At 37.5% G+C, this 25,885-nt stretch overlaps 1 long non-coding RNA gene across 1 annotated transcript in view; it reads right to left on the reverse strand.

Moving 5' to 3' along the window:
* Positions 1 to 4,971: 4,971 nt before the first annotated feature.
* LOC134556236 (uncharacterized) overlaps positions 4,972 to 25,885 on the reverse strand; it is a 56,185-nt gene continuing 35,271 nt past the window's right edge. Inside the window, exon 3 of the long non-coding RNA XR_010081627.1 lies at positions 4,972 to 7,280. This is a non-coding gene — a long non-coding RNA (uncharacterized LOC134556236). The remainder of the gene's footprint in view (positions 7,281 to 25,885) is intronic.

Consider the following 25,885-nt stretch of genomic DNA (forward strand, 5'->3'; position numbering starts at 1 on the left):
GGTCAGCTGGATTTTTTTTCTTGCATCAGTGAATACATTGTGGAATTAATGAAGCTGATTAACCACAGCTCACAGACTGATATTGTACAGCTATTTTTTAAGCCACAGCCTGGAAGGGTCTTATATTTTGAAGATCTGGACAGATCCTCAGACCTCATGGCTGAAATTGCTCCTTTTATAATTATTCATCACAAATAGGATAGATTTCAAATTCGATCACTTATCTTAGGTGAATAATGAGATTACAACAGCACAAACCAGAAAGAAAAAGCAAGTTGTTCCTACTTGGTGAGACAAGCAAGCTGCCACCTTCCATAGAGAAACTGCCCACAAAACAACCTGCCCAATTTTGCTTTTGGCATATATGTATATATGATAATGGACTCCTCCTGTCCATTCCAATGAATCAAATCCAAATGCTCTGTTTGGGTCTAGGCTCTATTAGCTATTTTTTAATCAGTTTAAACCTCTCAGTCTGCACACGGAATGCTCATTAACACATTTTACTCTTGTTGGTAACTAGGAGCTGTCTAAATATCTAAATTGTCGTGAAGAGGAATCCTCACAGTGCATCTTGCATCTTCTTGTCGCCATACTTTTTCATTCTAAGGAGAAAAAAAAAGAAAAAAAACACAAGACAATGGACAAACCAGAAGGAATTTGTGAAGAAAACAAGTAATTAAACCAGTAGGAGATTTGTGGAATAGAAAGGAACTGAAAAAAAAATGAAATTGAAGCCAGAGTTGTAACAATCTGAATTTGCCTGCTTCAAATCACAGAACCTATGACACACTCTGTCATACAAAATAGATGGATTTTGAAAAAGCACAGGTTTTCTATGATGTCCATTAATTTCACTTTTTTTTTTGTTATTTTAAACATAGGATTAAATGTTCATAAAGAGGATAAATGAAGACTAAGAAGCATTGGTAAGAGGATAGCCTAAAAGTATCATCTTACTAATGAGAAAGCAGAATTACTTCATTCAGGATCAAGAGCAGTGAGGGAGTGGGGGGGAGTGAGGAGGGAAGATTAAAAGTCTATTCTGTTCCTGTGTTTGTTTTCCGAAGAAAATTATGTAAACATCATTATTTAAGTATTTAAAGCTTCTCAGGAAGGAAGATCTAAGCAGGATATTTTCAAAAGAAAATTATGCACCATTCCAATATTTAACTTCCACCTTGATGTATATCTCACCAGGTTCAAATGATTACAAACACTGATACAACTTGGAGAAAATGCATGTTAAAACTAATGAAGTAGAAGTGCTCAAAGAGCCTCTTTTTATTGGCCAAAAATGGCCATACAGTGGCTCTGTGTTTTTGAAATCTGGACTTTCCAATTGGCTCACAGAATATTGCTTCTGAACCATTTCTGTCCTGTCTTGACTCAGTGATGTCCTAAACACGTATCAGAGCTTCCTGAGCAGGATCAGGGATGACTCCCTTGACCGACAAGGAAATATGGACTTTAGTGTGAAATTTTAATGCTTGCAAATATGAGTTATGCTGGTGGCAATTCCTAGCATTTTAGTGCATCATTTTAATCCCTTTAAAAAGCTTTCATATTCTATCTTCCTCTATTAGACATATGCCACACTTCACCCAGTTCCAAAGAGGATTATGAATACATAAATCAATCCAAAGAATGCTATCCCAAACAGGGAGCTCTGGATTTTTTATTCTGCCCCTGTGCACTTTGTCACACTGGGATTCACACATTGCACTTCACTAAGAGGAAGCAATAAAATTTCTCCCAGTTGCACTTATTTGCAACTCATTTGTGGAAAAAATACCAACCTTGACCCAAGACTGAACCTGTAACAGCCCAGGAAAGACAATAAAAAGGCAAAAAATTAATGTTGGAGTTAAGACAAAGCTAATACTGTCCAACTGACACAGTGCAAAACACATAAAATCAAAATTCAAGAATTCAGACCAAGATTTTGTGTCAGCTGTGACACAGCTGTCATCTGCACTGAGACATTCAAAGGACCTGAATGAAGCCCTTAAGCTGATTTATTTTTACCTGTTTCAGTGCTCTTTAGAATACAATAGACATTTAAAAACTATTTCACATCTTTAGGCAGCATGTTTCACTGCAGTAATTCAGAGCAATATTAATGAGAGGAGGTCTCAAGGGTTACAACCTACTTAATTTTTGTTACTGTTTTATTCATAGAGCCCTGACAACAAAGGGTGGTCCATGCATGTATGTGAACATGTATATACACACAGAAAGAAAAAAACCCACATCAAGTATTACAGCTCAGATCCCTTTTTCTTATTTGATGTTTTAAAAATGTGAATGTGAGTGAATGCAGAGAAAAAATTGGTCCGTAGGCTTTTAGTTCTATTACTAAAGTACATCAGTTTAAGATTTTGTTTGGGATTTTAGGCGGTTAGGTGTGATTTAGAATTGGGAAGCAAAGGAAATAAAAAATGAAGTTTGAGAAATTATGATCTAACCTGGAGTTTATATTAACATATTTAAAGGAAACTGAACTTGGATTTGGGGATCATGGACTTGGCTTGCCCCAAGAGCTACCACCACCATCACTCCAGGAACTACATCATTCTTTGATGTATCAGAACTATTACTTTTCTCTGGCCAGTCTGCTTTAAGAAAAGGGAGCAGTATGCAAAGCATTATTGTTCTAACATGTTCCTCAACAATGAAAAGCTTTGAAATTCTCAAAACAATTTGTCTTTGCTGCCTGTGGACTTGCTTTGAAGTGGTCCGTAATATCTCATTATAAACAAAAGATCAATTAGCTTTTGAAATTTATTTCCATTTGGTTCTTTTCAAAAAGAAGGCAGACCTGTTTTAGGTGACTGTGGGAGGAAATAAAAGTCACATCCACATATTCATTCCCAAAATGCTTAATATTTAAGGACTTTAATAAATAATAATGATTAAGTGCAAAGGACACCTTCTCAGTAGAGGGCTTTAGAGTAAATATGAAGCCCAGATTCTAAAAAGTCTATTTGACTACTCTTAAATAGAGATTTTGATGTTAATTTTATCTCTAAAAGGTAAAAATTTTACTCTCTACTTGAAATTGGATACTTCAAAGATTACATGACAGAATAAGCAAATTATTGGCAAAGGCAAAATGAACAAGAAATGCTGGCTCACAAATTAATATGGAATATTTGCCTTTACCTAAAAGTTATCATATTGGGGTTTTCATGCAGTTATTCATCCATACTTATCTATAAGTGAGAACACATCTAAATCAAGATAATTTCAATCATTATCAAGATGATTTGGAGTAGACTGATCTATTAACTTAGATCCACTTGTTTGCTTAACTGGCAAACAAGTTTTCCTCTGAAAAGAAATCATTAGACCCATGTTGTAATAAACTGTATTGCTTCCTTGTGGCCGAGTTTCTCAGGTATCGTGGGCATGATATGCTCACGGATACCATTTGAGCTATTCCAAACTAGGCCAAACTAGGCCTCAGGCCTGGGTCTAGTAGGCCGCAAAACGTTCAGCATACATAGTAGCAGATAAACTTATCTCCTACTAGGTATGTGTTAAGGTATGGCCACTCGCAGCATAGAGGTAATGGCACTAGATCTCCGTAGCCACCTTAATCCTAGATTGCTTACATACTTCTATATGTTCACCACCTATCACAATGCACCTGCTAACTGTAAACTATTCACTCTGTACTTAACCAGCCATCTCGCGGAATAAAGCGGAGTACGTGCTGGAAACCATACTGGTTGGTCTCACGTTACTCTAGTCCCCAGTCTTTCCAGGGTTCAACAACACTTCCTCACTTCAACCTTTTAAATAAAACTGAAAACTAGAACCTTATTACACTGCATCATAAAGTTTACTTTTCAAATTGATAACTTCTATAGAAATCACTGATTTTATGCATCTTGCAAATGTTCTAATATTCAAAAATTTGAAAACCTAGAAATGTCACTCAGTAATTTTGCTTCTTTTTCCATCAGAATAACTATTTTTCTCTTTAAAATCCATTGTACAACCAAAAAAAAAAGGATTAGGAATGCAGCCTGGCAAGACACTACTTGTCCTCATTCCTTTCTTTTAAATTACTTTTGTGTGAAAGACAGAAATGACAACACAGAATAAAGAACTTCTCTTTTATTTACTGAATAGACACAACAATGTAACTTCAAAAGCATCTCTGAAAAGGCTAAAATATTAGTTGACAAGAGGATTTGGATAAAGATTCTGATCTCATTTTTGCAAGAATAAATTTAAATTCAGCACCTTTGGTGTACAGCAAATTATATCACAAAGTGGCCCCCAGTTCTGCAGCAGTCATCTCTAGCTGAGAGACAAAACAGCCACAGGAATTTCTAAGTAGCCTCTCTAGGGTACATTTTCAACACAAAAAGTTCCAACAGAAGTTGATTTTCAACACTTGAAACAAATCTTCATTCTGAGGTGAAAAGCATAAGATAAAATATTAATAAAGAAAAGTGTGTGTTTATGTACAGTTGCATAAGACTAATTTATTATGGCCATAAAAATGCATATATATATGCATTTTATAACTTTAATGATTGCTATAACTGCTCAGAACTTTTTTAACAGAGGACTGAAATCAAAATAGACAATGAGTTTCACCATATCACATCAAATTTGGCTTTTGCCTAGAAAAGTCCATGAAATTTCAAATAAGTGGAACTGAACAAGATCCAGGAGACATCAATTGTCAAAGTGCATGGATCCACTCCCTTCTGGAGTAGCTAGTGCCTTTTCCGGTACTTCTCTGACATTTAGAATTCTTCACCAGTCCAGAAATTCCTTGCAATTCTGTAGTTCTGAGGATGCCAACAGTGGGAAAGTTTGCAAGAGCTTTCTGTGCTTACAGATCTCCATTTTCCCACTTACACTTCACCCTTTTAAAACAAACAAACAAACAAACAAACAAAACCAACTTACAAAAACAACAACAACAACAACAACAAAAAAAAAAAAAACAACAACAACAAAAAAAAAAAAAAAAAACAAAAACAAAAAACCTCAAGGAAGGTTAGAAGAACTCTAGTCCCAGTTTAGAAAAAAAATTTTAGAAAGGGATAAAAACCAAGCCAAACTTTCAAAATACCTCTTGCATGAACAAGAAGAGACAACAGTTTTTCACCACCGCAGGAGTATTCAACCTGTTCCAAATGCTGGGCGCAGCCTGGTCCCAACTGGAGCATGTTCTCCCTGGAGGACTGCAGCCCAGGGAAAGGCCCACTCTGGGACAGGGAGACAGAGAGGAGCAGCCCTGAAAAACTAGAAGGGCCTGACCATCCTGACTTTTCTAGGTATTTCTGGGTTCCTTCTAGTTCATATCTATTTACATGAGGGGAAATGAGTAATTTGTGCAGTAATAGAGAGGGTCTGAGTCACAGATGCTCTGGCTGACACAGATGCATGCCTTGCTAAAGGGGGAGAGTTCACTTTCATGGATGCAATTAGTCATCTTTCATGACCTGAACTATCCTTAGAATCATGATCATATAGTGGAATATTCAGATTACATGGAAGATAAGAGATCTGATTCTCAGCTAAGTTACTCTGCTTTAGGTCTGGTAAGTGTCTTCTAATTATCTCTTGTCTCCATGAAAGGAAAATGAGGTCCATACTTATGCATCTAGCTAGATTAGTTTACATTTTCTTAGATTAGGTGAAATTGTCTAATGCATATGTAGGAGCTAGAGGTCCATGGTAATGCTAACATATTACTGCTAATAAATCCCCTTCTATACTTAAACAAATTAAGTTCTCATCAACTGGTACATAATAGTTCCATTGTCATTGACTTAAAAATAAAATGACCTGATAGCAAGGAGGCACTTTTACTATTGCCATTATCTGCTTCTGAAAAATGTGAATTACTTGCAGGCAGCAGAGGGTTCCACTTGCAATTAAATTAGCACTAGTGGACATTTCACCCACATCCAGAGAGATCACTGGAGAGAGGAAAAAGACAGATTCTAATTTATCAAAAGCTACTAGTTCTTTGTGAAAGAGACAGGTTTAAGCTATTCTTGTCCATTTTCTGAAACCCACAGGAGCTTGAAAATTATCTGATAATCTAACTGAATGATTTATAACTCCCTTTTGGCCCCACGTAAGGATTTGCCCCCAACAATTAATCTTCCTGGATATAATTGGAGTTAAAATTAAAACAACATTACTCCTCAATTCATTGGGATGCACTTGGCATGGACTTCCATAACAGCTTCAGGTAACATAACCATTAACAACAGCAAATGATACCAAGTTTGGCTGGCCAAAAATGAAAATGAGGGAGGGAAAATTAACACAAATAACAACCTTTTATCAAGACATCAATACCTTCCAGCTGCTCATTTCTACGGTACCAAATTGCTGCAGTAGCAATTACCTGATACTGGTAAATGAAGCAGTTCTTAAGCCCCAGAGGTATAAAACACAATGTAATTCAAGAAAAGTCACTGGAAAAAGAAAATTTCTGGTTCCCATTCAAACATAAGGAAGAATCAATAAAACTCAAAATGGATTAGCAGAGAGACCCAGGCCTGTTTACAGGCGTCAGGGAACCCTTTTGGGTGCAGAAGAAAACAGCATTTTTTGGCCAATGGTTTGACTGCTCATTTGCAGAGGAGAAGCATAAAGTATAAGTCTTTTCATGAAAGCCCTTGTGTATTCTGCAAACAAAATTTCACAAACCACCATAGCAGGGTTAACACTTGAAGCAGCACCTTCAAATGGGAGACTGCTTTTCTTCCCATGGCAGTTTTCTTCCCATACCAGTTTCTTGTGAAAAAACCCATACCAAAGTTTCATTGATAAATTCTGTTGCCTAGCTTGTTGAGTATAATTGTCCTCATTTTCTTCCTCGGGGGGAGGGGGGGTGTGGGTGTGTGGTTCTCAATTAGGATACCACAGACAGAATCTGTTTGCCAAATTATGAGCATTCAGTGCCCTTTTAGATGCTATGAAATACATTCCTGACACCTTGCTTCAGTTCAAGAACACAGTGGTCTCAGGCAGGTATTTGATGTACTCTGGCATAAATCAGCCTGGGATTAAGGCCATTAATGTTCACATTTCAGCCATGTCAGTCAGAAGACTTATGACAGATTATCCAGCAGAGGAAAATATGAGGCTGACTTTTTGGAGGAATGTTACTTCCAAAATAGACAAAAGTGTTAGCATTTACTTTGAAGCCTTACTTGCCTCATTTTTCCCACTAGGGAAATGGAGTTAAACTCTCCCGTATTCTGCAGGATAAATTTCTTAACATCAGTGAGCTCCTGAAATACATGAGAGCAAGAACAAAGGTTATACTGGTATAGTTTGAGCTTTCTTCTCTTAGACTGGTTCATGGCTGGTCCGTAATGGGTTGGTGTAGGAAGGTTGGGCTATTCCATGCAGTGTCAGATGGGTAAGTAAATATCCTGTTACATTTGTGCAGCACAACACGACATGGGGCAGAAATAGCAGCTGCAGAGCCATTCCCTCTGTGAGCATCCAACGTGACCAGAAATGGTTTTTGTAGAAAACATAGGGGGATCTGTCCAGTGCTGTGCTGGGTATTGTAAAACAATGCTGAAAGCCCCATCTCCCATCACTCAGAGGTAGAGCAGAGCATTCCTTGCAGCACTAGAATCATTACCAGGCTGTAGATAACACACTCTTTTATGGGGGATTTTAATTCAATATCTGCTGCTTCCACTATTTGGCTTTGCAGTTTTGTTAATCTTCCACCCTACCCCAACCCCCCTGCCATGTTACCCCTTACCCTACACATTTAGAAACCCCCTGAGGTTTCAAGTGTGCCATAATCACTTTTTTCTTAGGTTATGTATTTTCAGTACAAGACACCATCGAGGAAGAATAGGTTGCTAAATGCAGGCTCTGTTGATGTTACATCTTCTGCTTCATGCCAAGACAACACAAACTCCCAGTCTGTAGTCTGAGCTACTCCCAAGGCCTGAAGATTAGAAATTCCAGGTGTAAGAGTATCATGAATGAAACATTTCAGCTTGACAATATAATTCCACATCAATTTTTGTCAATCTTCATGCAGCTCAATTATCACCAGCAAGTACTCTATTTTTGAGAAGCATGAGAGGATTTGCAGGTCCATAACAACAGGAGCAGGATTCAATTTGGAAAATAAATAAGGGCACTATTAACAAAAATCCTTCTTGAGACTGGGACTCAGCTTTATGAACACAAAAGGCTAATCCTTAAAATACAGAGGTAGCCTTATGAGTACTTTCTTACTAGTGACCTCGCTGTGGACAACAGCTCTCTCTTGCAGAAGGTCTCACAAGTAAGAACAGCTCTGCTATGTTCTCCAAAATAAGAGACACTAAAAATTAAATGGCAGAAAACTTGCTTTTTTGCCCGAAGAAATATGTTGCAGAAAGCTGAAGTAGGAGCTCTTGCTGGTTTGCTGTGTATTATAATATGTACACTGCCAACAAATAGTGGCATTATCAGGACATTAATAGAAAAGTCATAAACATGAAATAATATCTCCTGCATCACAGGGCTGAGATATCCTCAGATGTCAAACCAAGCTCCCGTCCTTTGACTCAAGTGCTGTACATCTGCAATAAGAAGGAGACACATGGAAGTAAAAACATTACAAGCCAAGAAGGTAAAATAGACCAATATTCCTACTTCCTTTTAAGAGTGGAGAATAAGAGGGTGGCAAGTTTTAACTGTCAAGCCTGCAAAAGAGATTTGTGCAAACTGTGTCGAGAGCAGTATATATGTTATTTCTTAAAGGTCACACATGAAACTTCAGGCAGACTTAGCAATGAAACTTATTTCTGTAGAAGATATTTTTTGGTCCCTTAAAGAACATTGGAGCATTTTGGTTCCCTTTGTCCTTTCCCTTCCTTTCCAGTTATCACCCAAGGAAAAGAATGGAGTGGGTTGGCTTTACTGAAAGTCTGTTTTCTGGAGAGGGCAATTCTACAAATGTCCATTGGAGGTCAGAAGACAACCCTTGATCCTCCAACACACCTGAAGAATGGTGATCCTTGTCAAATCCTGAATAAATTTTGAACTGGAAAGCTCCTGAGGCAAATAAGATGTACCTTTGTTGAGAAGAGGAAATGAACTGAGGGAGACTCTGCCTCCATGTGTTGCCATTTGGGTGTTTTCCCCTTTTACTGCCCTAACAACAAAGGATTGTAGTGAAGCTTTACCAAATTATGAAGACGTATGACATAAGGGAATGAAAACTGCTCAAATTGTCAACACATTTTGTTTTGCTGCTCAGTGTAAATCTTTTCTCTGCAGATGCAGATGTTATTCGTTATGTTGTAGATAAATTCAGAAATGTGGTTTACACTGATTTAGCATTGTACTTAATTGGTTTTAAATCTAATGCACCGCAATAAGCCTTAAGTGCTACTTTGCTGTGAAATTTAAAAGTGAGTAGTACTGTAATTCTGCTTTGGTAGGATTTCTCTGCAAGCAAATATGCTTCAATTCAACAGCCTCTCACTGGAATAAAACAACAAAAAAATCCACTTAAAATGTAGCTTTCTTAATTGACCTCAGTTTTTAAAACTCACATTTGAGAACTGTGTTATTAGTGGGGTTAGTCTGAGAGACAGCTACAATGGCAAATGTCAAATCATGGCACTTAGCATTGAGCTCCTTATAATGCAAAAAAGCCTCAGACTTTCAGCGAGCGACAGCTGCTAAGCCAGAGCAGAGCATGTTCTGGAAGCACAAAGGAAAGCAGCACAAAATGCTGCTGGTGTTTTGCAAACCTGAATACCATGCCTGTAACTCCTGCTGCCTACACCTGGACTGTAAGCATGGGGCCACTCTTCTTCTTAATAATAGATAGTCTTTAATTTGACTAGATGGAACCAGATGATCTTTAAGTCCATTCCAACCCAAGCTGTTCTTTGATTCTGATTGAGAGCCAAGATACTTTTTCAGGTTGGATTTATGTGCTATCACTTCTTCTGAATCCAACCCCCAGAATACATTTTCCATGCACTTGAAATGTCAAGGATATTTATTTTAACTGTTATTTTTCAGAGATAACTGTCCCGAAGATATGGCATATAGCTACCAAACATCCTAATACAGCAGCCCAAATATTAGTCTTCATCTGTCTTCCTGAAATTCTCTTCTTTCATTTCCAGCCCAGATGCTGAACTTTGATAAATTGTCTTTCTAAATTAAACTGTCTGCATAATCTACCTTCTAAATGAAATTAGAACATTTTCCCCTTTTAAAGAAACATATTGGCTCTTCTATTTTCAAATTACTTCTTCTAAATATCACTCTTCAAAATCTTCAGCTAAATTCAAGTAAAACCCATTTTAAAACAAACATTTATATTTTTATCTCTGTAAGTGATATATATAATATGTTTGTTTGTCGCGGTGCTTTGAAAGCCTGTTTGCTTTCCGCCGGGCTAGCTCGTGCACCACGGCACAGTAAAATAGGGTCAACCTGCAGCAGGCTGAGCAGAGTTGATCCCTGTGGGTTCTTGTGCCACCAAGAGAGGCCTCTCGTTCCTCTCCAAGGCTTTCCAAGCGTGCAGAAGCAAAGAAGGGAGGGTCCAGACGCAGCGAGAACAAGAACGGATTTATTAACACAACCAGGAACCAGGCAATCTGAACCAAGAACAATGCTGTGCAGCAACTTTTAAGGGAACAGAATGGGGGCGGGGAAAGGGGTGTCTCCTTACCTCTAGACAAATCAAATGCTATCTCTGGGGAGCACAGGGGAGGAGTTGGGGATCCAGGACCAATCAGGAGGATTGGGAGGAGAAACTCAAAGGCGGGAAGGGGGATTGACAGTTAACTGAGGTGCTAAACATAGAACAGGCTGTAAGTAACTCAGCAGGGAGTCTGAATATTAATTAGGGAGGAGAGTAGGGGAAAGATCTGAAGCTGTACAAATGCAATCAAACTTAATAAAACATTCTTAATGTCATTTCCATGCGTCCCTATTCCACCCACAATAGTAACCCACTCCAAAATCCTTTTCTACTTCCCCTGCCTCAGTTTTCTTCCCTCCTTAATCCTTCTGTCAGCGCCCTCAGCTGCTGCCCCACATAGTCTTTCCAGAGTCTCCTCCCTCGTCTGTCTGTCAGCCATCTTAGCACAAGCCCTCTAATCCACTTGCCAGGTCTTTCTTAAGATCCTTATCTTAACTTTCATCAACACAATGTTCATAAAAGGTCTAAGCAAAACTCTCAATCCAAAAAACGCGCACCGCCACATGTATTCATAATGTTTTAATAACTTTTGAGTGGTAACTATCAAGTGTTTCATTTTTCTTGTTCTCAAACTCAGAAGTCTGATCCTTATAATAACCTATATGTATGACTCTCTATTCCATCACCCCATTTTTCCTTGTAAAATATAAAACTTTCCAAAATAAGGCTATGACATGAAGGGGAAAATACAACCTCATTTATCCATAGTATTAAAGAAAAGACAAGGCACGTGACATTCTCTCTTTGAAGACATTGATAAGAACTTTAGTAAGGATCTAAGGTAAGAACAACACAGACTAGAAATGGAACTTGGCTGTTGGTGATGGCTCTGGGGCTTTGTCCAACCTTGCAAAATCCAGACCTGCCTAGAACCTAGAGTTGACTGTTCACAGAAGTACCTACAACAGCAAAGATGGTGATTTCTATCAAAACATTCTGCATGCCTTGAAGTCAAACCAGCTGAAGAGAGTTTTATCTCACTGCAGAAGCATGGAATGCAAGGGGGGCAATGTGGATGTCCCAGTGACAGCTAGATGGCTGTGGAGCCTACCAAGGTTTGCTGGTAAGAACATGCTCTTGGAAAAGACAGATTTTGGGCTGGAGAAGGGGCCTATATGGAATAAGCATGTTTCCCAAGCTCAGACAGTGTTTCTACAACAGTCACGTAGGGGCAGAAGCTTGTTTTTAATTCATGGTGAATCAGGGAACTCCTTGAGTGAATTGATTTATAAAGACAGAGGACACTTTTGTTTCCTCTTTTCTCTTTCCTGAGACTACCAGGCAACAGCATAACATCTCATATTTAAATTCTAATTTTAATTTTTATGTTTTGTTGTTTGCTGTGTTGGGCTTTTGTGGGTTTCTTTGGGGATTTTTTTTTTTTTTTTTTTTTTTTAGATAAATGTCATGATACCTCTCAGGAAACAGAGGAGATATAGAAATAACAACTTGAAAATGGCTTTGTGTTATAGTGACATGAAGTGGAACAATTACGGTTTAAAAAGTTCCTTGGACATCTTAGTATCCCTATTTACATGCAATCTTTAGAGGAAATGAAGAATATCCTGTGACTTTCAAGAGAAGCTTATCTGTTAGTTTTCAGTGAATTTCCTGGCATCTTACAATGCTTCAGGGAAATAAAAAGCAAAAAAATGTCAAGTACAGCTTCCCAGCAGCACACTATTTGCTTTAAGTAGTGCCAGCTCTGCAATATGAACCAGCATTTTTCAGCTTATTTTTTTCTCAGTAGCAAACAAAAATACCTGGATAGTCCCAGACACAAGCTGTGCACATTCCAGTCTTTTTCTCTCATCCTCAAATCTGATCTCACTTGCCAGTGTGCTCATCCCCATGTTCTCCAGCTTGCATTACTGTATTAACTCTGCCTCCCTCACCTTCCAATGTAATTTCTAGCTGCAGCTATCAAAACACATCAAATAGCAGCAAAGTTCATCACTAGTCAGTTACGAGAAACAGGGATTATTCAAGGATAACAGGGGAAAACACAGATTATGCAATTCAGTTCATGACTGTGAGTTAGTGAGCAAAACCTAATTAAGAGTGCTATTGACCTCTGTTTGCATGCATTTTGAATAGATTATTGATCATAAGTGTATGCTGGTCAATGGCAAATATTAATAACAAACTCTATAATTACTGAAAATTAATTTCTTGTGAACATTATAGACCTTTTTTTAATCTGCATTTTTTAATGTGACATTCTAAAAAGCAGGTATAAAAATTTCAAGCTGGGATTTCTAATGTTGCTTTTCAAAGTAATCCTGAGGGAATATTGACATTGGCAGCTCATTGATACAAAATCAAGCAACGTAAGTAAAGGCACCAGCCGGGGTATGTAACAATTTCTGCCATGGGCTTTTTCCATGACAACATCCATATCTATGCACGTCCTTGTGTACTCTCTCTGCCAACTTTCCCGTGATATCTTTAAATCAGACAGAAAATATCTGAGAAAAGAGAAAATGTACCCTTAGGACACAATCTCAGAAAAATCCTGTTTCTTTAGTAACAGCAGCCCTATTTTCTTAATTCCCAGAGGAAATGCTGATTAGTAGTACCTGCTGGGCAGCATGTTTCAGAGATGGCAACTTATTAAAATAGTTAGAATACTTTACATCTCTGTTTGATAGAGCTCCAAGTCTGTCTTTTTTCAGCTTCAACAGATACTGCTGCATTGGCAAATTCAGCAAAGCAGTAGAAACACCATATTTTATTTTTAATCAAATCTCATTTTTAAGACAACTAAACTGTGCTGGGAAGTGGAATTTTGCATATGATATGACAAAGCCTTTCAGTCTAGTCATGACATGAAGGTATATGTATTTTGCTGGCTCATGTGATTACAAAAAGACAATATTCCTCAGTGTTTGGTATCATGGAGGGGATTCACATCATGGTGTTTGAATGTAATTGCTTGTCCCCTTTATTCTCTGTTGTGTCTGCAACAAAAATTGGAACATATGAGACTGATCAGCCACAGTACTGTAGGGTCTATACAGGGAAATATATACTTGAGCAGGTTCAAGGGTGCCTTAGGGTACCCCTTTCTCTCAACACAACTGGCTCCCTCCCAAATTAGTCTAAAAGGTGCCTCTGTAGGAAACCAGTGTGTGTGGACCCTCAGGTCCCTCAAAATGTCTCGTTTTGAACATAACCAATGTTTTGCAGACCTATTGCTTCAAAGAAAAACAGTGAAATCTTTCAGATCTCTAAATTACTATACCTAAGATGTAGAGAAATCTAAGAAATAGGTACCAAAATACATTTTTATTTATGGAGAATTCACACTAAGGTAGAAATTAACTTTCCTAATGCCAATAGGTTTTTGTTATTAACTTCGATGGAATCAGGATTTAACCCTCAGACTTAAACAACTTCTCATCTACTAGTAGATCAAAAATGCTGTAATCTGCACTTTTTACTTTTCAGGTCCACTTGAACAATATGTGATATGCTGAGTCCTCATCAATTAGGTTTAAAGAAACATATTGTTAAACTGATCATTTAAAATGATCATGTTTTTAGAAACAGGGCACTGCAGTCAAGATTTACAGCTTAGGAAAGTACTTTTTGTGGAGGTGTTCTAATGTTATTCAGATTTTCAGAATATCTTGACATGATTTCAAATGCATATATATTTTTTAATGGCATTTTTGTATAATAACTCCAGCCACAGGAGCGCAAGTTAATATCTAATATACCTATTATTAGTTCTTGATATAGAACAGAAATAGCTTACTAGCATTTTCTTACAAATTTATTAAAATGTGCTATGCTGGTTAATCACATGGGGACTTAGATATGTTCTTTTTACTTGTTTTTGCAGTATAGTGTTAAGCACCTTCACTGCTATTCCATAAAATCATAGCAAGATGTCTACAGATTTCTGCCAACAGGCACCTTAAAGATGGCATGGGTACAGTCTGAGAGATGAAAAGATATTTGCAGAGACTAATCCATTTTTTAACTCATATCTGATTATTAAAGGATTTGATAAAAACAGAGGCCATAATATAGATGAGGAAAAAAAGTGTGTTTAATTTTTGTAACAGAAAATACTACAGGGCAAATAATCATTCTCATTTCAGATTTCTGTGCAGAAGAGTGAAAAGCAGACAGTATTTCAAGAAAAACAGGGTTTAATGTGTAAAAGGAACAAAAATACTTGGAAAATCCATCTACGCTTCAACTGCATTTTTCTTCTCTTGAAGAATTTAATGAACCTGAGGCAGTCAGTCAACAGAAACTTGGTACAGAACCTCTCCCTGAGCCTTGGATCAGCCTGTAAATGCTACTGGGGGTAAGCCAAACACACTGCTATTAACAAAATGACAACTTCACTCAGGACTTTCCAGAACTGATTGTGTCCTCAAAGTTGTTTCAGTTGCAGACCTGGTCAACAGTGAGGAAAACTAAAAAGGATAATGGTACCCACAGAATAATTTATTCTCTGCTTATTCTTGGGAAAACAAAACAAAACAAAACAAAACAAAACAAAACAAAGTTTTGGAGTTTCCTCAATATATGGAATGGAGCAATGCCCATGATGATAAATGAGATCACCTTTGTGTTTGTCAAACTTTTTTTATTTTCTTCTTTCCCTTTTGTATCACATCATGGAAGTGCAAGACACTCCTTCAAACTCTCAATAGCTGTTTAGGATTTTAAGCTATTGAGGATACCCAGCCTGTAGCAGAAGTCCTATAGTAACAGATAAATTATCCACTAATGGCAGAGTGCAGCTCATACAACACCCCTTTAGCATTTGAGTAGTTACAATAAAATCAACAACCTTAATCTAAGAGTAAATTACAATTCAGTGTAATGGTATAGAGCCCATAGCATCTTGGAAAAGTTAATCAATACAATCAAGATTTCCCCCTCAATAGCAGTATCATTTGTACCCTGAAAAAATGTATGAGGTTAGAGCAAATATCGAATAACTATAGAATCATAGAATGGTTTGGGTTCAAAGGGACCTTAAAGATTTATTTCCAACCTCCTGCCATGACCAGGACCAACCTCCTTCCAGGTTGCTCAAGGACACATCCAGCCAGCCTTGAAAACTTCCAGCGAAGGGGCAACCACATATTCTCTGAGCAACCAGTGCCAGTGCCTGACCACCCCCACAGTAAACAATATAATTACCTTAAATTCTTTTTAATAGCAGGCATAATTTTTAACCACCCCCTAAATCCTTACTATTTCAAAAAGTTCCTTGCTAAAAAAAAAAAAAAAAAAAAAAGTGTAAGCCTTTGGGTCTCTAGCAATATGCAACTGTATCAGGAATTTAAACCCATTTTTTACAATGTACCAAATTTTATCTGTCACAATTTTCTTTTTCAAAGGTATAATTACAACGGCTAACATAACACTCTCACTAATTTATACCATAAACACAGATGATCTGTCACAGAACAATCTTTGCATAACACTTCTTAGACAAAATCCTAGGCTACTAAAAAAGTGTGAATTGCATATGCCCACTTGCTTAAAATAGACTCTGTAAAAATTAATGTGCTTTATCTAGTCAAGGGGAAAGTTACTGTTTATTATTTAAAATGCAATGCTATTTAGAGGCAGCCTGTACAAAGTATATGGAAGGAGAACTGTTGTCAGGTCTGCTAATCAGGAGCTTAACTGTGCTGTCTTAAAAACATATTTGCGAAAATGATTACAGTGTTTCTTTATATGTGGACAGGTTTTATATACATATGTGTGTATATATATATATATATATGCACATTAGGCATGTTCATATATTACCTCACTGACTTCTTCTGGTAACTATATCACAAACTTATTAATTAATGTATTTTTTTTTCCCAGAGAAATCATGAATGTCCCATCCCTGGAAGCATCCAAGGCCAGGTTGGATGAGGCTTTTGGTCTAGTGGAAGGCATCTCTGCCCATGGCAGGGGGTTGGAACAAGGCAGTCTTTAAAGTTCCTTCCAATTCAAACCAATTTTTTTTAACAGTATAAACACCAAATTTTAAATAAGAGAAGTTTTGTCCAGGTTCTACCTTCAGTGACCCCTGTTTTACTGCTGCAGCACTCCACTCTCATCCTCAGACCTCAGAGACTCTGGCTAATCTGTGTTAACCTCTGCCTGACTGCTCTGATTGGCAAGAGGGGAGCTGGATGTTTGTTACTTATGCACAATAAGACTCCTGTCTGTATCTGAATTCTTGCAGAGACTGGACACAAACATGTAATGACATCACTCTGCCTTCTTATTGTGCTATAAGTGCTTTTCTTTTTATCTGCTGCTAAGAGACCAATTTTTCATCAAATGGAGCTGCATGTCGATGCCTCCACTAAAACTCTGCTCAGCCTATACCTTGCCTCTATCCTTTACTTATACCTTATCAATTCACTGTTGCAATCCACTGGAAGAATTCCATTAATTTTGTGTTTGTCCAATGTATTTTGTCTTCCATGGGGACGCTGCAAAAACAAGAAAATTAATACTTCCGAGGAAAGGATCTGTAAAGAACGGGTCATCATCGCAGGTTGTTAGATTGAAGAGCAGCTAGGCACCAAACCCTGTACTGCAAAATTTTCTTTACTTAAAGCACTAAAAGGAATCATGTGCCTATGTAGGAAAGTAGATGCCTAGACACATTCAAAAGCCACATTCAGCAGAATTCCACTGACATTTGAAGGAAATTGGACTGAGAATTAAAAATAAATAATGATCTATGTCCTCAGGGCACCACATTCACAGGCATATTTCTCCTTTATCCTTTCGCAGGGTTTGTTTTGAGCTTTTTCTGCCTTTTGAACAATGAATGTTCCTTCTTACATCTAGAAGTCTGATGCATAAATTGCTAAGACATTTGATGGGCTAAATGCCCAGATAAAAGTGTGGGTGTCCAAAATACCTTTCAGCAGAGAGCCTGGCTTTGCCTTACATGCCAGGCTAGTGGCCAGGGAAGCAATGTCCGTATGATAGGAACTGAACTGCAGAGGAAAGCAATGGTATTTGCCAAATGTAGCTTCAAATCAAAAGAAATTCTTGGAAGATTTGCTTGTATTTAACACCTGAGAACTGAGAATGAAGTCTTGTACATTTAAGAATTCATGTGGTGTCATCAAGACACTGAAGTCAGAGAGGTCGAGGGGCAGGCATTGTTGTTTATTGAATTATTTAACTCACACTTTACAGAACAAAAAACAGTCTTCCTTTCATCTTGTTGAAAGCTGAAGAGGCTGTTTTAATGTGGAAAAGAGAGGAACCAAGGTCAGAAAAGCCTCTTTGATATGGCCACATGACAGACAAGAGGGAAGTCACAGCAGCACTGTAGAACTCTCTCCCCCAAATTAATTCAGCTATGCAGTATAGAGAATGACAGTGCTGGAAACCTTGCCACCAAAACAAAAGACAGTTTGCTCAGGAAAGTACTTGGAAAAGTTAAGTGAAATTCCTAGGAGAGGGGAGAAAACTAATTTAAGACATCAAAAGGTAGGTGACTCAGTTGCTGAAGTACAAGCTTATCATGATTTAGATCATTTATGATGATTTAGATTGAACTGCCTAGAACTTGGGACATGATAATCTCCCTCTTCATTGATAATAAGCTTAAAATAAATGTCTGATTTTTAGATGAGTGAAGTTTTATGGGCAGCTTCTGTCATAAATCACAAAAGATTGGTTTATGCTGCAGTCAAAAGCTGTGTAAACATAACAAAAGTAGTATAGTGCTACATCAAAATTACATAAAATACAACTACTTAAACTTCTTTTGGACCTTTGACAACAATATAAGCTCATATTTCAGCTTTTTTTGTCCAAGTTCCTTATATATAGAATGGAGATAAACTTTCTCTATTTGTTACACCAGCAATTTTTCATGGACTACCAGTAGTAAGTGAGATCCTAGTCCACTCCAGTTATATGAGATACATTAATTTATTGTCAGATTAAATAAAACAAAGTGAGAAATCAATATACATTGCATATAGGATGAGTAAATTGCTCATGACTTCACTGGGCAAGCTTCATGTTATAAAAGAGAGAGTCTTGTAATTTGCTTTATGTTTCTCTAGTCATCAGTTCCCACCTTGCTTGTGTTCAGCCTGATACTGACTTTTAAGTTCACAAATTGCAATATTGGTAACACCTAGTTGACTACATGTTCTTGTCATGGAGAAATCCTCTGTCAGGTTTTAACTTTTCCTTGGATTTCCTCCATCTGTGATGTCTTTTTCTATGTCCCAATGTCATTCTTGCCTTTTTATTATGGTGTCCCATATATTTGTTTATAATATTCCACCCATGGTAATCAAGACTTTGGCTCAGTTTACATGTCTTTGTATTTATGTGTAATGAAAACAAAACCAGTAATAAAGAAGAGAAAAAGAGAGATGAGGCAGTATGTGACTTCATTATTTAAACAAAACAGAGTTTTCTTGCAGAGAATGAGGTTCCTTTGTTCTCATTCACACCCAAATAAATTACTGTTTTCTTAGTCTTTCCTAATGACATTGCTTGTGGCAATGGGCAGTCTCTTACATTTATACATTTGAACAGTGGAAAGACAATGAGACCCAATCTCTAAAAATTCTGGAACTATCAGTTGTCCTAAACCATAATTTAGCAAATTTTTACCATCTGTGTTTGGCTATACTGCTATGGTTTTGTTCTCACACTTCAGCATACTCTTGCATTTGTTTGAAGGGTTAGACCATACATTTGGAATATGAATTTTCTTTTTATTGAAAAAAAAATTTAAATGTTTTTAAGCCAATGTATATTTGCTGTTTTCAAAAGCAGGTGGCTTAGAGAAGACTGAGATGTGACTACACGCTCTGTTTTTCTTTATCAAGAACATCCTCAAAAGGCTGAGGCTGATTTAAAAAAAAGCTGAAATCTTTATTTGTATTTTTTCCCCCACCATAATATAGTTTGGGAAATGCCATGGGTATTTCAGTGGGTCTTTGCAAACCTAACAGTGTCACGGATTCCACTTTGGTGCAGTGAAGAGCAGAGAAGCTTTATTGTCTAGTTAAGGGATCACTGTGAGGTGTTGGGGGCCAGACACTTCTCTGCTTCTCTCACTTTGTTTTCTGAAGCTTAAAATAAGAGAGATTGTGTATGACATATATGCAGGCAATCACAGTGTGTCCAACTCTTCCAAATGATGGGTAAGGTACCCCCTAGCCATGAAAAAAAAAAAAAAATCTAATTGCCAGATCTACAGAGAAATCACTTAGTCTTCTTGCAATATACACAAGTTCACTTAAGGAATTAAATACTTAATGGTTCAGAATTAGACATTTTCCAATCTCTGTTGTCTTCCTTCGTGAAGATCTTTAGAGACTATACAGCGCCTTTCCACAAAATTAGTAATTGCCAGACTTGGCCATTTCTTAGTAATTACAGATCAGAGAGCAAGTTCCTTGGAGTAGGGATCAAGCGCTGTGGCCATTTCTGGGAAAATGCTCAGGAAACACTTGGCTAGAGAGGTAAAAATTAATACAAATAGTCATAAATAATAGATACTAGTAAATGCTGATGTTTGGGGGTAGCTATTTATCTTCTGCAAAACCACTGAACTTCTGCCAGCTGCAGTAGAATGACATCAGTTTGCACAACAGAAAGTCAGAATTCTATCACAAAAGGGACCCATTTCATCCTGTCTTCCCACTCTACTCCTCACCTACACATGAATACAATATTTCAAGAAGAGGAAACTAGTTAGTTTTCTTGGTAGGGACATTCAACACATTTATAGACATTCTACATCACTTGGGCCAATGATCATCCTTTGCTCCCTGATTCCAATATTAAAGAATTAACATCTTCCATGCCTCAGGTGGACTCTATCCATGTGTCAAAACCATCTCAGAGTTGCTGCTATGTGATGAGGAGCTCACCGAACAACTCTCTGTATATTCCCCAAGCACCAAGGGTTCTGCAGCTGAAGTTACAGCCTGTGCTTCTCTGATATTGCAGTAATGATGCACAAAAGTGCAGTTGTTATCAACTCTCTGAGCACTGTCAAAAAATGTTATTTTTGCCCTTTTGTCTTTTTTTGCAGTGTCACTATCTGGAAGAGAATGCAAAGACTTGAAAGGGACTAAGGGCTCTCTTCCCCTGTAGTTTACTTAACAGTGGAAGACTATCACCGATCTAGGATATGACAAGAAAGCCTTAAAGCAACTTAAAGCAAACAAAAGGAGTGCCCTTCACTCTTCAAAGACTGATTCAAACAGTATTTTTTTTAAAGTTAAATAAAATTTCACATGGACTGACACATATATTTCCACTTCGCACTCAGGCAACTTGAAACAGACTTGGTGTTAAACCCAGAAACTGGAGTTCATAATGGCATTCTGACATGCAGCATTTCTTTGAACAGTTTGAAGGATATTGCCATAATGAAGGTAAGATCCTTGTAATTTTGAACACTTTTTCCAAATTTCTTTCATCTGGGATTTAGTTCACGTGGCCTATCTACATATTCCAAATGATTGTAAACATTAATGCTACCAAAAATAGTTATGAGCAAGATCTTTGCCATAAATCAAAATGGTTTCACTGAATAAATTGTTTTATTGACACTGCTAATCTACATTAGGTAAAGATTTGTTCTTAGGGTAGTGCTGGGAGTTCCTATCTGACATGATCTGAACTCTTCATAATTTAAGTTAGGTTGGTCAGCCTGGTTGTAGACATCATATGAAATTAGCACTGCTGCTTTTCATGGGGCTTTGATGATCACTTTTCTATCTGTGAAATCAAGTTCACATGACAAGTTTTCATTTATGTCTTGTGTTTTGTGCTGAACAACTCAGGAAGGTTGTGGGACTGATGGAGAATGGTCTGAGGCGAGCAGCATAGGTTTAGAGGCCTTGAGAATATGAGCTGAGGGGAAAGCCTGAATAAATAATTACTGCTTAGTTTAGAATGGCTAAGACTGATAGGAGACATAAACACACATGGAATATAAGAGGGAATACAAAGGACATAATCCTCAATAATATCTGCTCTCATCAGGAGTCCAAACACTGGACATTAGAAAGCTGATGAAGGGTAGAGAGGGTGAGGCACTGGAATACTTTTTAGAAATCATCATTGCTAGATATTTTAAGAGTAAGCTAGAAAAAAGTAGGTCAGGAATGGTATGATCATATGGAATCTTGCATTTCTTTATGTGATTTTTTTAAATTTTACTTTATTTATGTGCTGCAAACTCCTTCTCTTACTTTTTCTAGGTTCTTTGGCTTTTTTTTTTTTTTTTTAATTTTCATCTGTCTCACTTTCCAGAGCTTGCAAGTACAGCTTCTATCTTTTCAGGGACATGTGGACATCCTCTAGAAACTAGCAACCAGCCAAAGAGTAAATTCAACATTTTCAGCCATCTGATCCCCCTTTCCTGAAGTGTCAGCACCCAAACCTTTTCCATATTTTCTTGTCTTCTCTCTTGGCTGTCTAGAGACACAGAGTGTATTTGGCTTCCTCACTGACCTGACATGCACTGTATGCTGGAGCAGTACATGCTCTGTGACCCAGCCAGTTTTTTCCATTATTATGGAAATCACTGAGAGATTGTTCCTTCCTTTCAGTCTAATTTGCCTTAACACAACTATTGAGCTTGTGCTGTGGGTATTTAGTCTCCATATCAACAGAATGGAAAGTAGTGTAGGACATTCACAGTGTGTCATCTCTCCCTTGCTTTGCCATTAAGGAAGAATAAAAAAGAGGGAAGGGAAGGGACCAGGAGAAAACTCCTGGAAGAAAACGAACCCATTATATCAAACTGTCCTCCTGAAGTTGTGAGCGCTACCTTTGAGATACAGACACAAGAAATAGAACAAAAACCCTACCTCATTTTTAAAGTAAATCTACTGCTTTCAAAATATTCTAAACTATCTTAACAAATCACATTCTTTTAAAGCTCTTTATAGTTTGACATTTAGACATGCACAGAGATTTTTTAAATAAATAAAAAAAAAGTCAATACATTTTGGGCTGAAAATAGTGGATTTCAATAGGAGAACATAAATTTAAAACTTATGGTGCAATGGTATAAATTATTTACTACATAAAACAGAAATAATAAGTATTTCAACATATTTTGACAAAAACATGATAAACAGAAGACAAAAGATAGTTTCATCATTTGGGAATGATGTTTTAGAATAATTAATAAAAGTTCATTGTATTGCATATATTTTTCCACGTGTGGAATTTTTCTTGTGTGTGTGTATATATATATATATACACATATCAGTAGAGGAAAAAGAACATGTAAACTGTTTATTCAAACACACAAAATATCAAAATATAGCACTGAGGAATTAGAAGTTTGGTCTTGTCTTTTACTGATCCCTTGTCCATCTGGCAACATCAGCTGGAGAGCCATCATTGACATTAAAAATTGTCATTCATGATACATTCCTTCGAAGGGCTGCCAGTATGGCCTGCCATATCTCCCCATCTTATGGAAATACATTCCCCAACCTCCTTTCAGCACAAGGAAAAAGCTCATTTCAAAGCAGACAGCAGAAGGACATTTATGGCCCTCTAAATGTGTTTTCACCTGCAGGACTGTGCTGCAACCCACCAATCTTATGCACCATTATACTCTACAGGGATATTGTCATTCAAGTGCTTGTTATTAAATTTTGTTCAGCATAGACATTTCTGAGAGCATTGATTTAATTACATTTTTATGCGTAATAATATATCTTTACCGAATCTGAGGGTTGTGGAAGATTTAGTGTTTATAGGGTGGGAATTCAAGAAAGAGAGAAAGATACATTGCTTGGAAACCTGAATTCAAATGCAAACCTAGAAAAAAATTCTGCAAAGCTCTGCCAAAAGGATTTTGGAAAGCAGACAGAAATCTACCCTAGTCTAGGAAAGCTGGCCAAAGAAGCAGGCCAAATAGTTAAAAAGTCTCTTCTGTCTCTGTTATGGAGAAGAACACATTGCAACTTCTGGGTCAGTCTCTTTTCTGACTGAAAATTAGGCTCCTTAATTTTAATTGCAAACCTTTGCTTTGGTCTCTTGTGACCACGAATTTGATAGGCTAGCCAGACAGTTCCTTTTATCAGCTGTAATTTTCTTCTTATCCTCTACTCTCTCTGATTCACCATGCCATGTAAAATAACAGCTGCAGATACTATTGACCTGAATCTAATATTTATACACAGCTCCGGGCAATGAACTGTTTAGCACATCATTTCTCCCAATCCACAAGTGGCAGGTTTGTACATTACAGCTGATCTCACACAGTCCCAAATTCACTGGGTTGTGCCCTGGAGCCTCTGTTCTACATGGACATTAAGGTGGAAGGTATTTTTAAAGTGTGTTTTGCTCATTTTTCAAGCAGCATTACCACTTACAAAGCAGCTTTTATCCAGTGCTATGATTCACTTTAGATCAAAATCAGGCCATGGCAAAAAGCTTGTCATCCATACTTAAGAAAATGTGACTTATTTATAAGCCATGGAATAAATAAATGCACTGCAAAAAAATCCAATCAGCACAAGAATAGCAGAAATGAGGCTCACAGAGGAGTAATGAGACAAAGAAGGGCTTTCATATTTCAGAACCTCAGCCAGCTTCTGCCTTTGCAAATGTAGAACAGTCCTCAGTAAGGGGAAAACTTCACACAATTTGGAGTCTAGACAAGCTACACTACCAGAAAAACACTGTGCTAAAATAGCATCACCTCCCACTGAACTGCATCAAAAGCCTCTATGAGACATAAACATAACAATAAATATGACTATTAAATTAAAGAGTGCAATGGAGAAAGAGGGAGGAGTGAACCCCAGCAAGCACAATGAGGCTAAACAAGCTCCAGCCCAGCTGAATTTTCATCAGGGTGTCAGGACACCCTGATGAAAAACCACATACAAGATGAAAAGGCATGTAATGAAGTCATTGCTTGCAGTTTATCAGCCAAGCCACAGATCTTAGTGGAAAGCTAAAAGTATCCCACACCAAAGTAACCTATTGCAGCTCAGAGGAGGTGAATGGCAAAGCTGCTTAACACATATATTAGAGTTCAAAGCCAGCAGCCAGCAAGAGGCATCATTAGGCATTCCTGAAAGGAAAGGTGGGACTACAAAACACCAAAATAAGAAGTAGCAATAGAAAATGGATTACAGTTATAGGTACCATGAGATTTCTGTAGAGTCCTCTGGAAAAACTTATAATAAGCAATAATTCTCAATAAATACACATCCGTGATTGGATTTGCCAGGGCTGCTGCCTCTTCTATATTCTTTTTTGTTTTCTTTATTTTCTCTAAGGTGTGATAATTCATTACTACTACCAAACAGCTGAACTTTATTTTTATAGTTTAAAGAACTTTGATAAAAGAAAAAAATGTTTTATTTAAACCACATTTTTAACAACACTCAAGGTTAACAATATCCAAAACAATATTCAGTGTTATTCAAAGAGCCCCTCCTGCTAACCACTGCTGCACAGAGGCAGTCCTGCCCTGAAAAGTTTGATATGTAAGACACAAGGTAAGAAGCAGCTTCCGAGAGAGAGAACACAAGCATTACTTGTCTCATTACCTAGTCCCTAGACAACAGAGTTGTAGCTCTTGTAGCCTCTGCTGAAGGCATCAGAGCAAAAGTAATTCCAGTAATCAAAATATATAAACACTTGAGAAGTGCTCATAGAAAAGTAGAATAATTTGGATTGGAAGGGATATTTAACGGTCATCTAGTCCAAGGCCCCTGCAATGAGGACAGACATCTTCAACTCAATCAGGTTCCTCAAAGCCCCATTAATCTAACCTTGAGTGTTTTCCAGAGACAGGCCACCCAACACCTTTCTGGGCAAACTCTTCCATTGTTTTATCATCTTCACTGTAAAAATATCCCCCCTTATATCTAATCTAAATCAACCCTCTTTTAGTTTACCATTACCTCATGTCCAGGTTTTGAACCCACTTCCTTTGTGTGGATACAGGAAGAACAATCTCACCTAGATCATGAGAAGTATAAAACAGCTGGGTGACACATAATTGAAAATTCATCAGATCAAACTTTAGGTGTCTATCATGCAAACAGAGATATTTGGGAAAGAACTAAGACAGAAAAATTGAGATATATCCCAATCAGAGCTATGTTTCTCTCTAAGGCTTCTGTCTTGGGT

Source organism: Prinia subflava, chromosome 1, assembly GCF_021018805.1.
Source record: "Prinia subflava isolate CZ2003 ecotype Zambia chromosome 1, Cam_Psub_1.2, whole genome shotgun sequence".
Classification (NCBI taxonomy): domain Eukaryota; kingdom Metazoa; phylum Chordata; class Aves; order Passeriformes; family Cisticolidae; genus Prinia; species Prinia subflava.